We start from the raw sequence: 13,533 nt of genomic DNA, 5'->3' as shown, positions 1-13,533 counted from the left end.
CGGAGGGGGAAATCAAGAAACGAATCCCATTTACAATTGCAACTAAAAGAATAAAATACCTGGGAATAAATTCAACTAAAGAGACAAAAAACCTATATAAAGAAAACTACAAAAAACTGCTAAAAGAAATCACAGAAGACCTAAATAGATGGAAGGGCATACCGTGTTCGTGGATTGGAAGACTAAATATAGTTAAGATGTCAATCCTACCTAAATTGATTTACAGATTCAATGCAATACCAATCAAAATCCCAACAACTTATTTTTCAGAAATAGAAAAACCAATAAGCAAATTTATCTGGAAGGGCAGGGTGCCCCGAATTGCTAAAAACATCTTGAGGAAAAAAAACGAAGCTGGAGGTCTCGCGCTGCCTGACTTTAAGGCATATTATGAAGCCACAGTGGTCAAAACAGCATGGTATTGGCATAAAGATAGATATATCGACCAATGGAATCGAATAGAGTGCTCAGATATAGACCCTCTCATCTATGGACATTTGATCTTTGATAAGGCAGTCAAGCCAACTCACCTGGGACAGAACAGTCTCTTCAATAAATGGTGCCTAGAGAACTGGATATCCATATGCAAAAGAATGAAAGAAGACCCATATCTCACACCCTACACAAAAGTTAACTCAAAATGGATCAAAGATCTAAACATTAGGTCTAAGACCATAAAACAGAGGAAAATGTAGGGAGATATCTTATGAATCTTACAATTGGAGGCAGTTTTATGGACCTTAAACCTAAAGCAAGAGCACTGAAGAAGGAAATAAATAAATGGGAACTCCTCAAAATTAAACACTTTTGTGCATCAAAGAACTTCATCAAGAAAGTAGAAAGACAGCCTACACAATGGGAATCAATATTTGGAAACGACATATCAGATAAAGGTCTAGTATCCAGAATTTATAATGAGATTGTTCAACTCAACAACAAAAAGACAGCCAACCCAATTACAAAATGGGAAAAAGACTTGAATAGACACCTCTCAGAGGAGGAAATACAAATGGCCAAAAGGCACATGAAGAGATGCTCAATGTCCCTGGCCATTAGAGAAATGCAAATCAAAACCACAATGAGATATCATCTCACACCCACCAGAATGGCCATTATCAACAAAACAGAAAATGACAAGTGCTGGAGAGGATGTGGTGAAAGAGGCACACTTATCCACTGTTGGTGGGAATGTCAAATGGTGCAACCACTGTGGAAGGCAGTTTGGCGGTTCCTCAAAAAGCTGAATATAGAATTGTCATACGACCCAGCAATACCTTTGCTGGGAATCTACTCAAAGGAATTAAGGGCAAAAACTCAAACAGACATTTGCACACCAGTGTTTATAGCAGCGTTATTTACAATTGCAAAGAGATGGAAACAGCCAAAATGTCCATCAACAGATGAGTGGCTAAACAAACTGTGGTATATACATACGATGGAATATTATGCAGCTTTAAGGCAGGATAAACTTATGAAGCATGTAATAACATGGATGGACCTAGAGAACATTATGCTGAGTGAGTCTAGCCAAAAACTAAAAGACAAATACTGTATGGTCCCAATGATGTGAATCGACACTCGAGAATGAACTTGGAATATGTCATTGGTAACAGAGTTCAGCAGGAGTTAGAAACAGGGTAAGATAATGGGTAATTGGAGCTGATGGGATACAGACTGTACAATAGGACTAGATACAAAAACTTAAAAATGGACAGCACAATAATACCTAATTGTAAAGTAATCATGTTAAAACACTGAATGAAGCTGCATCCAAGCTATAAGTTTTTGTTTTGTTTTGTTTTGTTCTTACTATTATTACTTTTATTTTTTTCTCTATATTAACATTCTATATCTTTTTCGGTTGTATTGCTAGTTCTTCTAAACTGATGCAAATGTAGTAAGAAACGATGATCATGCATCTATGTGATGATGTTAAGAATTACTGATTGCGTATGTAGAATGGTATGATTTCTAAAAAAAAAGGACAGCACAGTACTACCTAATTGTAATGTAATTATGTTAAAACACTGAATGAAGCTGCATCTGAGCTATAGTTTTTTTTTCTCATATATTTTTGTATTTTTTATTTTTATTTTTTCTCTATATTACCATTTTATTTCTTTTTCTGTTGTCTTGCTATTTCTTTTTCTAAATCGATGCATATGTACTAAGAAATGATCATACATCTATGTGATGATATTAAGAATTACTGATTGCATATGTAGAATGGAATGATTTCTAAATGTTTTGTTAGCTAATTTTTTTAATTAATAAAAAATTGTCATTAATGGGATATTAATTTGAAGTAATTAAAAGGAAATAATATCAGGAATTGCTCTCATATTTCACTGCATTGGTGAAAATAGAACTTGAATTCAAAAGGAGACTGTAATGGATATTCTAAAAGTGGGCATTTATTTTAATCAGCTGACCCTATGAAAGCTTGTTGTGTGTTTATATGTGATTTAACCACTTTCTATATAAAAATGTGCTATTGATGGGTTTACCTTATGAATTTTTCACATGAGAATTATTTTTCAGGAACATTTATGCCTAAAAGCATGTATTTTCCACTCAGCACTCTGGCTTTACCACATGGGCAACAAATGCAACAGTAAATTTCTTTTGTGCAGGGAAGAATTAAACTATTGCAAGAAAACGCCATTCTGAAAAGAATTCTCATCCCTCTGTCTCATCCTTTGGTCTTTCTGAATATTTATTCAGAATATTTATTCAGAAAGACTGAGATGCTACCTTAGTCTTGGCACTGCATATATACTTACAGTGTGACTCCAAATGACTATCTGTGGTTAATAAATATATATTAGATCAACTAATGCCATCTCTCATTTTGTTTTACACTTGTTGTTTTCTAAAGCAAAATTGACAATACCTTAGTAAATTTTGTCTGCCTTTTTCCATGAAATGAAGTAGCTCTGTTGATGCCACTTGAGGCTTAAAGACCAGGCTAAATAAAGCTGAATTCTTCATAATATGCTCAGTCCACAGCATTAAAACTCCACATACACTCATCTTTAAAAGGCATTTAAAAACCTTTCTTTTTTATTTTAAAATAAAGAATTAGATCTATGCAATCCAAAGAGACCACTGAGTGCTGCATTCAAATTTTTAAAAATTCGGTTTCTTTCTTGCTTTTAGTGATAAAAAGATACATCCTTCTCTTAAAAGAATTGAAAGCTGACTTCTTAAAAAAATTTGATATGCATTTGGGACACCCTTAGACTTTACTCTGTCATTGCCATCTGCCTCAGTGCTATTACCTAAGTGTGTCATTCTTGAAAGGAAAATATTTTGTAAGTGGAAATATAAAAACTCATGCCTGGATGTGATGATTAGAAAGCATTCCTGACTGTTGAAATTGACATACTACTGGTAATTAAAGAATTGAGGGATATGATTTTACCCTGTCCAAGAGGAAAATCTCAGACAAACAATACAAACCAATTTATTATTTCACTAAAAGTGTTGCCAATTTAAAAGGATTTCACTGATTAGAAGTGGCCTCTCTAAGAAGTTCTTAGTTTTAAGATACATTTGTAAAAGTTCATGTAAATATATAAACAGAGAAGCAGTTCTGAATGTTAGAAGAACACTGGAATTCAGAAGCACTGTATTTAAGTCCCCCAAAATTCCAACAAAACCCATTAAGTTTCTTACTTCAGTTTCATCAATGATATACTTGGACTAAATGACCCAGATTCATAAGGAGTGTGTATGTGTTTCTCTTTATGAAATAATTTAAAGCCACATGAATGTAAGATAAACACTGAAAGAATGCTGATATGCACATATACCACACTATGGACAAAAAGGTTGTTTCTTCTATGGAATATCAAAATTCATTATAGCAAGATTAGTAAATAGGTTCTTTTATTTACTGCTTCTATGGAATGATGAAATATGCAGTTTACTCTTAAAGACTCAGCAAAAAATAAAACCTTTTCACTTCCATTTGTATCCAGAATAATCATCACATCTGGGACATATGAAAATTTTCCAAGCAATCTTTTTTTAGAGACATATGAATGTTATAAGAGTAATTCAAGCTAAGTTTGTGTACCCACAGACCCCTGCCCCCAAATAAAAAGCATCTGTGGCACAGCATATAAAATTGCACTTCAGTAATGTTTTAATAAAAAAAAGGCCTTACATTTTCATAATTTCTTAACATTATGCCATCATATTTTTGCCTCAAGATAAAGATTTTTAACAATATTTTCATTAATAAAATTTCACACACAGTCAATACATGGATATTATCAAAGGCTCACAATATCATCACATAGCTGTATATTCATCACCATGATCATTTTTAGAACATTTGCATCACTCCAGAAAAAGAAATTTTAAAAAAATGTAAAAACTCATACATATTGTTCTAGCTTGCTAGCTGCCAGAATGCAATATACCAGCCATGAAATGGTTTTTAAGAAGAGGAATTTAATAAGTTGCTAATTTATATTTCTAAAGCCAAGAAAATGTCCCAATTAGAATAAGTCAATAGAAATGTCCAATCAAAGGCATCCAGGAAAAGACACCTTGGCTCAAGAATGCAGATGAAGTTCAGGGTTTCTCTCTCAAGTGAGAAAGTACATGGTGAGCACAGTCACAGTTTCTCTCCCAGCTGGAAGGGCACATGGTGAACACAGTGTCATCTGCTAGCTTTCTCTCCTGGCTTCTGGTTTCATGAAGCTCCCCGGGAGGCATTTTCCTTCTTCATTTCCAAAGGTCACTGGCTCATGGACTCTGCTTCATGGTGCTGCAACATTCTCTGCGCTCTCCAAATCTCCTTCATTCTCCAAAATATTTCCTTTTATAGGACTCCAGAAACTTATCAAGACCCACCCAAATGTGTGGAGACATGTTGTCACCTATTCCAGCTTGACAACCACTCTTGATTAAATCACATCTCCAGGGAGATGATCTGATTAGTTTCAAACATACAGTATTGAATAGTGATTATTCTGCCTTTACAAAATAGGATTTAGATTGAAACATGGCTTTTCTAGGGTCCATACATCCTTTCAAACCAGCACACATACCATACACTTCACCCCTCACTGACTACTATTTTCATCTACCCAGTTTATTTTACCCTCTACCCCCTATTATCTGTTCATTTTTTTATGCCTTGTGTTTTACTCATCTTTCCATACACTAGATAAAAGGAGAATCAGACAGAAGGTTTTCATAATCACAAGTCATATTGTAAATATTTAATATTTATATAATCATCTTCAAGAATCAAGGCTACTGGAACACAGTTCAACAGTTTCAATTTCTTCCCTCCAGCCACTTCAATACACCATAAACTAAAAAAGGATGTGTTTATAAAGCATAAGCACTACCTCTAGGATAACCTCATTAGAGAGGCCACATCTGAGGGTGACTTTTAGGTATAATTAGAAGTAGGCTTAGCCTATCCCTTGCAGGAATGAGTTTCATAGGAGCAAACACCAAGATCAAGGGACCTGGCCTATTGATTTGGTTGTCCCCATTGTTTGTGAGAATATCAGAAATTTTTTAAAGGGGGAAGTTGAGTATTTCCTTCTTTCTCCCCATTCCCCCAAGTGCCGCGGTCCAGCCGCAGCAGAGGGAACGGGCTTGAAAGTGTGGAGGGTCGTCGGCGCGAGAAGAACACCAAGAGACAGCTTAGAGTGCTCTGAGAAGAGTTGCTTAGATTTATTTTTGCTTAACTGATTTTATACCCTTATTCTTGGCAAAAAAACAGGTATCACAGGATCATGGTTGTGTCATGGCTTACATTTTAGGTAAAGTTACAGGTTCAGCGAAGCAAAGCGAAAGTACACGTTCTGATTTTCTTAGGAACATTTACACAAGATTTCAATAGCAGCAAGATATTGGCTTAAACCGCAGACATTGTGTTTGCAGTTTTCTGAGTTTAGATTTTTTGTTCCTATTATTCTACAGGTGAGGCTATATGTTAAGACCTATTTTAATCTGGTTAAAGGTTAGCTTGTTTTGATTAAAAGGTTACACTGTCTACTTAGATTTTTTATTGTTTCATAACAATGGACCGGCTCCGTGGTGGGGGAGATTGGGTGGTGATAGGTATCAGTTTTTCTAATTCTTTTATTTCCTTTTGAAGTTTTTGGACAGGTTCCCTGAACCAGGGGCAGCATGTTAAACTCCATTTTAACTGTGATTTCACTAACTGTTGTAAAAGATCTCGTTTCGTTTTAGGCCCCAAAAGACACCAAGGGGGGCTTGCTCTTCTAAGTTTTTCTATAAATGATAAAGAGTTAAATCTAACGTGTCTACCGTTGACATTTACAATTCTATGGCCATCTTCATTGTAAACTCCTGTGTATGGTAATGGAGGGTCAGGGAATCTTTTCCCATTAACATTAGCTCCTTTAGGGGGTTCCCACTATCTGTCTCCAATTTTATATTTCATATTAGGTGGTCCTTGCACGGGGGGAAGTAAATTTCTAGGATGGCTCAATGCAGGGTTTTTTAATTGTAATTGTTTACTCTCTATGGGGTACTTTTCTGTGACTTGTTTTAAAAGCACTTCTGCCTGCTGCATCTGCAGCATGACTTGCTTAATGGGGGTATCCCAACCTAATTTTTCCCAAACAGTCATTAACAAAGTTTTGCAATTTGTACAATTTGTATCATTTTTTCCAGTTCTTAATACAAAATTTTTGCTTTCTGATTCGTTTTGATATAATGCTTGGAGCACAACCAGCAACAAGAAACACACAATTAGTGTCGTTAATCCCAGTATTTTTCTATTACACCATTTTATGCCTCATCCTCTTTTGGGGCGTTGAAGGCCTTGCCACCGCCCTTCCTTCCAGGGAAACTTGTCAAACTGGGGAGGAAAAAGAGGACGTGGCACCCAAGTGGACTTTGCAAATAATTCTTTATTTCTGCCCAAATTACTCTGTATATATCGGGTCATCACATTAACCTGGACAAGCCAACAAAAGGATAAAGGTTTTGACAAGCAAAATGTACTTCCCATTTTCCCCTGTGCTGTCCATCATAACACATAGTTCCCTAGTGTTTTGTGCAATGTGTAGTGTGTGTACCATCAGAGACATCTAACAGAAGTAACTAATGTATTGCCATCTCATTCATATTTCCAATACATGAGGCATATGGTATTAATTAGCTTTTCCTTCATTCTTGCCAAACTTGAGTAAAGACATTGGTATGGATTACATAATGTATAAAAAATTTTGGCTTGAAAATTAACATGTTTTATGACATACTACAATATATTTTGTCCAAACAGCACCCTATGTATCTGTCTTATTCTTTATATCTCTATTCCTCATCCCTACTTTCTCACTCACTTTTTGGTGTTATAACACAATTATTTGAAGTATCATTATAATTGCAGTTCTATGAAAATTGGACAATTATAACATATAAATGCACTAGTATTGATAGTACAATAGTCAGTGTGCCACATTTGCACTAGTAAATGCAAAATACCTATTTTATAGAAAATGAGTTTGGTGTTATGTTCTATTGTCAATACATTGTATAATATTGTAAGATTATTATGTCTTAATTTGCATTATAAATGTCAAGTTTTTTCCTGTATAAAGGGATAAATATCAACATTCTATAAAGGTAGCTTATTAAATTTGTATTATTTTCTTTTATGAAAAATTGTCTAACAATGAAACTACCACTGTCAAATTGTTTATGGGATATGAATTTTACCCCATCATTCATTTTTTAATGAATATTCTGCATTTTTTAATAGTAGACAGAAGTCATACTGTTCTATGTATAAATAGTATTTTAATGCTGTTTCACATCAGCATTTTAAATTTTGGTTTGTGTTTTTAATATGAACAAAACTCACAACAGTTACTTAAAACCTTCTTGCATGTATAACAATATAATTTACCTTCTATCTCTCCCAACTCTTTGTTTTCAACTTCTCACTGTCAATGCCAGCTTTGTACATATTGTGACATGGCAATAAATAAAATATGACATTAAAAAAGATACATCTGCTCAATGGACAGAATTAAGTATGGAGAGGAACTATATATGAACAGTACTGTTATGGCATGAATTTTTACTGATTTTGACTTGTAATATAGTCTAGGAAATAGACATTAGAAAACTGAAAGAGAAAAGGACCACCATTTTGGACATATTTCTGGATGTGGGGAGTGAAATGGAGATTGCACCTGTCAATGGCCATAAAAATAAACCCCTTTCTGGGTGATACAACAGTGGTTCAGTGGCAGAGTCCTTGCCTGCCAGGCCAGAGACCTGGGATCAATTCCTGTAGCCTGCCCATGCAAAATAAACAAACAAGCAAACAAACAAATAAATAAAATAAGCCCCTTCTTAATTTTTAAAAGACTGGAACTAAATGTGGATGCCTTTAACTAAGATCTTTTTGACATATAAAACAAGCAACTGCAAGGATGTTCGAGCAATGAAAAAATGGTCTGGAAAAGATGCATTCATGATCACCCTTAAATCTCAAAATGTGACTAACAATTGCTTTGCTCACCACCAAGAACACTAAAGGTTATAAGTAGCCCTAGATCATAAACTAGGGAGTGTGGAACATCCCGTTGGTGGAGGGTGTGTTACAATGGCCCATTACTCATGACTTTAGATAAATAATGAAGGTTCTTGACTAGGATAGAATTGGAATAGAATATCCAGTAAAAGGAGCAAAAATGTCTAACATTACATTAGGGTACTTTCTATTTTGATGGCTTCAAGCTCACTAATATTTTCTTCAGTGGTGCCTAATCTGCTTTTAATGTTACCCAATGTATTTTTTGTGTGTATCATAAAATTAAACTTAGGTATTTTTATGTCTTCCCTGTATCTCCTTTATATGTACTTGTTTTACTTTGCCATCTTAAACATATGGTATATTTTTTAAATAGCTTTTGTATTTCTGGATAGGATCTATTGATGAATTTTCCTGCTACATTTTTATTGGATGCCAAATATCAGAAATTTTATATTCTTGGATGTTGAAATTTTTTGTACTTTAAATTTGATGTTTGTTTTGGGATGCACTTAAGTAACACGGAAATAGCTTGATCCTTGTGAGGCCTTGGATTCTCTGAACTCTAATGCAGAGAGACTGCTGGCCCCTTTTTATCTTCTCTATTCCTGTACTACCAGCTGGAAACTCTGTCTAGGCAGTAAGCTGGATGTGCATAGTATTCCTCTCATTTGTTTCCTTTTAGGTGGTTATTATTCTATGATGCCTCATATCTAATGTAAGAAAATGTTTTATTTCTTTTAAATGGGAAAGTAAATCTGACCCTATTATTCCATCATCACCAGATACAGAAGTGTTGTCCTTAATTTTTATGTACTGAGATACTCTAAAAAATTTTTATTATCCCTCCATAATGAATAAAGGTATGTAACTGTTCGTTAGATTAATATGGCATTTTGCATTTCTGGATCTTATCCCTGTAATCCTTGTTACCCAAGTTATTCTCCCTTTTGTGTGATTGTTTTACTTCTAAGATAAAAAGCATTATTTTTTTATTTACATTTTCCAGCCATACTTCAATGTGCCAGACAGCTCTTTAAGGAGGTATCTTGTTTGCTAAATTAGTAAATCAAGCCATCAAAATTTGAAGGAAAGAAAAGGAAAATAATAGAAGTTAAACCACCTGGACAAATAATAAATATGGCACACTATACTGCCAGTTCTCCACAACTAAGTTCATTTTGCAACATAGGAAAAGGCTATCCAAAAATATATATTTGAATTAGATTGAGTAAAAAAATCATGGCTACCCATTAGACAACCAGGATGAATTTTAACTCTCTTGAATTTTATATTTTTATTTAATAGTTAAGGCAATATAAAAATCCCTGAAAATGAATATTGAAATAAGGTCTTATTTGCCTAGTAAATAAGCCAAAGTCAAAGACTATTCACTATAGAGGAAATATAAGAGAAAAGTAAACTGGGAAAAATCAATGAGAATCAAGACATGAAAATTAGGAGAACATCAGTGAATAAGTTTCTATATAAAACTTTAAAGAGTAACTAATAATTTGTAATGACATTTGTGTGAAATATATTCTGATAGATAGCTTGTAGTGGTATGTACAATTGTTTTTATTTTGTATTGTGAATAATAACATATATACAAAAACAATGCATTTCAAAGCATAATGCAGCAATCAGTTATAGAACAGATTTCAGAGTTTGTTATCAGGGTTACAATTCCTCAATTTTATGTTTTTCTTCTAGCTACTTCAAGACACTGGAGACTAAAAGAAATATCAATAAAATGATTCAGCAATCCTACTTATTTGTTAAATCCTATCTTCTCTATTATAATGCCACATTCTCCTTTAATCTTTCTCCCAATTTTTAGGGGTATTTGCCCCATTCTAATGCTTCCATGTTGGTAAGGGCTATCAAAAATATGGGAAGGAGGATGGAACTAGTTGATATTCTTGAAAGGCTGGCCCCTGTGTGGGTCAACCTTCACTGGAGATTGTAGATTTCTGGAAATTGATCATAGTGAATGAAAACATTGCAGAATCTCAGATAAGACCCTAGGTATTCTAGGTGTTCTTTAGGTTTGACAGGAATGGTTTTGGTTGAAGTTTGGCAAACCATGGTAAATGGCAATACCTAGCTCAAACTTGCATGAGACCAGCCTCCAAAGTAGCCTCTCAAATCTGTTTGAATGCTCTCAGCCTCTGATACCTTATTTCTTAAATGCTGTTCTTCCTTTTTTCTTAGGAAGGCATTGTCAATTCCATGGTGCAAGGGCCTGGCTGAATCCTGGAAGCTATATCCATATTGCCAGGTAACTTTTAGGCATAACTATATCCTTCAGCCACCTGCATTCATTGGACATCATAATGCCCAAAGTCAACACTCTATCAACACTCACAATTTTAGACAATTTTCATGGTTCCCAAGAAAAAAATAGCTGATAAACACACCCTCATCAAATAGAAAATCCCAAACTCCCCTTCACTCTTGTTTCCCCACCCCCTATTATTTATCCCTAGTATTGTGGTACTGTTGATGTCTTTTTGCGGACCTAACCAATAGCTTGCAATAGCAGTTTTCCCTCTATATCCTTGTACACAATTCATATCTTTGATGCAGTTAATGCAATAATTTATTCATATTTGCAGTGTTAATGGCTTTATACAACCCCTTTCAATCATGTTCATCTTCAATATGGTAATATTAACTATAGACTCACTAATGAACTGTCTTCACTTCTATTGATTCCCTTACATTGAAGTTCGACCTCATTAGCTACCCACTCACCCACCTCTATCATCTCTGTATCTTTAGGTCCCCTGTAATCTATATTAAAAGCCTCTGAGTTTACCTTTACTATGGTCTTTAAAGCAGAATCATAAAGTATATGTCCTTTTGTGTCTAACTTATTTCATTCAGCATTGTGTCTAACTTATTTCATTCAGCATTAATTATGTCCTTAAGTTTCATCTACCTGGTCATGTGCTTCAGGATGTCATTTTTCTTACTGCTGAATATTACATTGTATGTTTATACCACATTTTGTTTATTCACTCATCTCTTGATAGGCACTGGATTGTGTCCATATTTTATCAACTGTGAATGATGCTGCTATGAACATCTGTGTGAAATATGTTTGGGTCACTGCTTTCTGCTTTTATGGGTATGGATGGAGTAGTGGTGTTGCTGGGTCATAAGGCAAATAAATGAGTTGGAGAACAAAACAGAAAAAAATCAATAAAGCCAAAGTTGATTCTTTGACAAATTCAATGAAATCAAGAGACTCCTAACTAGACTGACATAGAAAAATAAAGAGAGAGAGAGGAGATGTAAATAACAAAATCAGAAATGAGATGGGGGTCATTAGCATGGACATTGAAGAAATAAAAGATAATCATGAGAAGATACTATGAAAACTATATGCCAATAAACTAGACTGCTTAGAGGAAATGTACAATTTTTTTGAAACATATAAGCAAGCTACACTGACTCCGAAGTAATGGAAGATCTCAACAAACCAATCACAGATAAGGAGATTCAATCAGTCATCAAAAATCTTCCTACAAAGAAAAGCCCAGGGCCAGATGGCTTCACAAGGGAATTTTATCAAACATACCAAAAATATCTTACATCAATCCCTCTCAAACTCTCCCAAAAAATTTGAGGAAAAAAGAACACTACCTAACTCATTTTATGATACTAACATTACTCTAATATCAAAAGTAGATATGTTACAAGAAAGGAAATCTAAGGGTCAATAACCCTAATGAATATATATGCAAAAATTCTCAACTAAATACTAGCAAATCAGGGTGCTGCAATGGTGGCTCAGTAGCAGAATTCTCACCTGCCATGCTGGAGACCCAGGTTCAATTCCCGGAGCTTGCCCATGTCAAAAAAAAAATACTAGCAAATCAAATCCAAGGGCAGATTAAAAGAACTATAGACCATGAACAACTAAAATTTATATCAGGATTACATTCAAGGATTGTTCAACACAAGAAAAGCAATCCATTTAATGCAGCACATTAACAAATTAAAAGCAAAAACTCAAATGATCACATTGATTGATGCTATAAATTATTCAACCAAATTCAGCATCCTTTCTGATTAAAAAACCTTCAAAAGGAAAGAACTGAAGGACACTTACTCAGTATTATAAATGGGATATATGAAAAACCCATGGCCATTATTGTACTCAATGGTGAAAAAATGAAAGCTTGTTGAGTTAATAAACAAATTAAGCAAAACAACAGGATACAGACTAATGTGCAGATGTCAACATTGTTTCTGTACACAAGCAGTGACTTAACAGAGGAGACAATTAAGGAAAAAAGTCCATTCAAAATAGTAACTACAATAATCAAATATCTAGGAATAATTTAACCAGGATGTAAAGGTCATGTACACAGTAAGCTAAAAAACATTGCTAAAAAATTCAAAGATCTAAATAGGGGAAAAGATATTCCCTGCTAATGTATAGAAAGATTAAATATAGTTAAGATGTCAGTTCTACCCAAAATGATCTACAGATTCAGTTCAATACCAATAGAAATTCCAACAAATTACTTTGAAGACTTGGAAAAGCTAGTTATCAAACTCATTTGGAAGTGAAAAAGACATTGCATAACTAAAAATATTCTAAAAAAATAAAGAAGAAGAAGAAGAAAATTGGGAGGACTAACACTTGCTAATTTTAAAGTTTACTATAAAATCACAGTGACCAAAACAGCATGCTACTGTCACAAAGATAGAAGTATTAACCAATGGAATTCAAATGAGAGTGTGGAGATCACCAAATCTATGGGTAACTGATTTTTGACAAGGCTCTAAATCCACTGATCTGGGACAGAAGAGTCTTTTCAATGAATGGACATTGGAGAACTGGATATTAATAGCCAAAAGAATGAAAGAGGACCCTTACTTCATGCTCTATACATAAGTTGTTCTTGTTTGCTAGTTGCCAGAATGCAACACACCAGAGATGGATTGGCTTTTAATAAAAGAGGATTTATTTT

The 13,533-nt window shown here is 34.3% G+C and overlaps 1 protein-coding gene across 14 annotated transcripts in view; it reads left to right on the top strand.

The window, feature by feature from the left end:
* The window catches only part of LOC143673063 (vomeronasal type-2 receptor 26-like), a 107,498-nt gene that overhangs the window by 48,876 nt on the left and 45,089 nt on the right, over positions 1-13,533 (top strand). For 12 of the 14 annotated variants that reach the window (XR_013170157.1, XR_013170156.1, XR_013170155.1 and 9 more), the window contains one exon: positions 10,760-10,826. The exons of the other annotated variants lie outside the window; for them this stretch is intronic. The gene's annotated coding sequence lies outside the window, so the exon portion shown is untranslated. The remainder of the gene's footprint in view (positions 1-10,759; positions 10,827-13,533) is intronic. 14 annotated transcript variants of the gene reach the window in all.

Source organism: Tamandua tetradactyla, unplaced genomic scaffold (assembly GCF_023851605.1).
Source record: "Tamandua tetradactyla isolate mTamTet1 unplaced genomic scaffold, mTamTet1.pri scaffold_103_ctg1, whole genome shotgun sequence".
Classification (NCBI taxonomy): Eukaryota; Metazoa; Chordata; class Mammalia; order Pilosa; family Myrmecophagidae; genus Tamandua; species Tamandua tetradactyla.
This window is presented reverse-complemented; position numbering and strand designations above follow the sequence as displayed.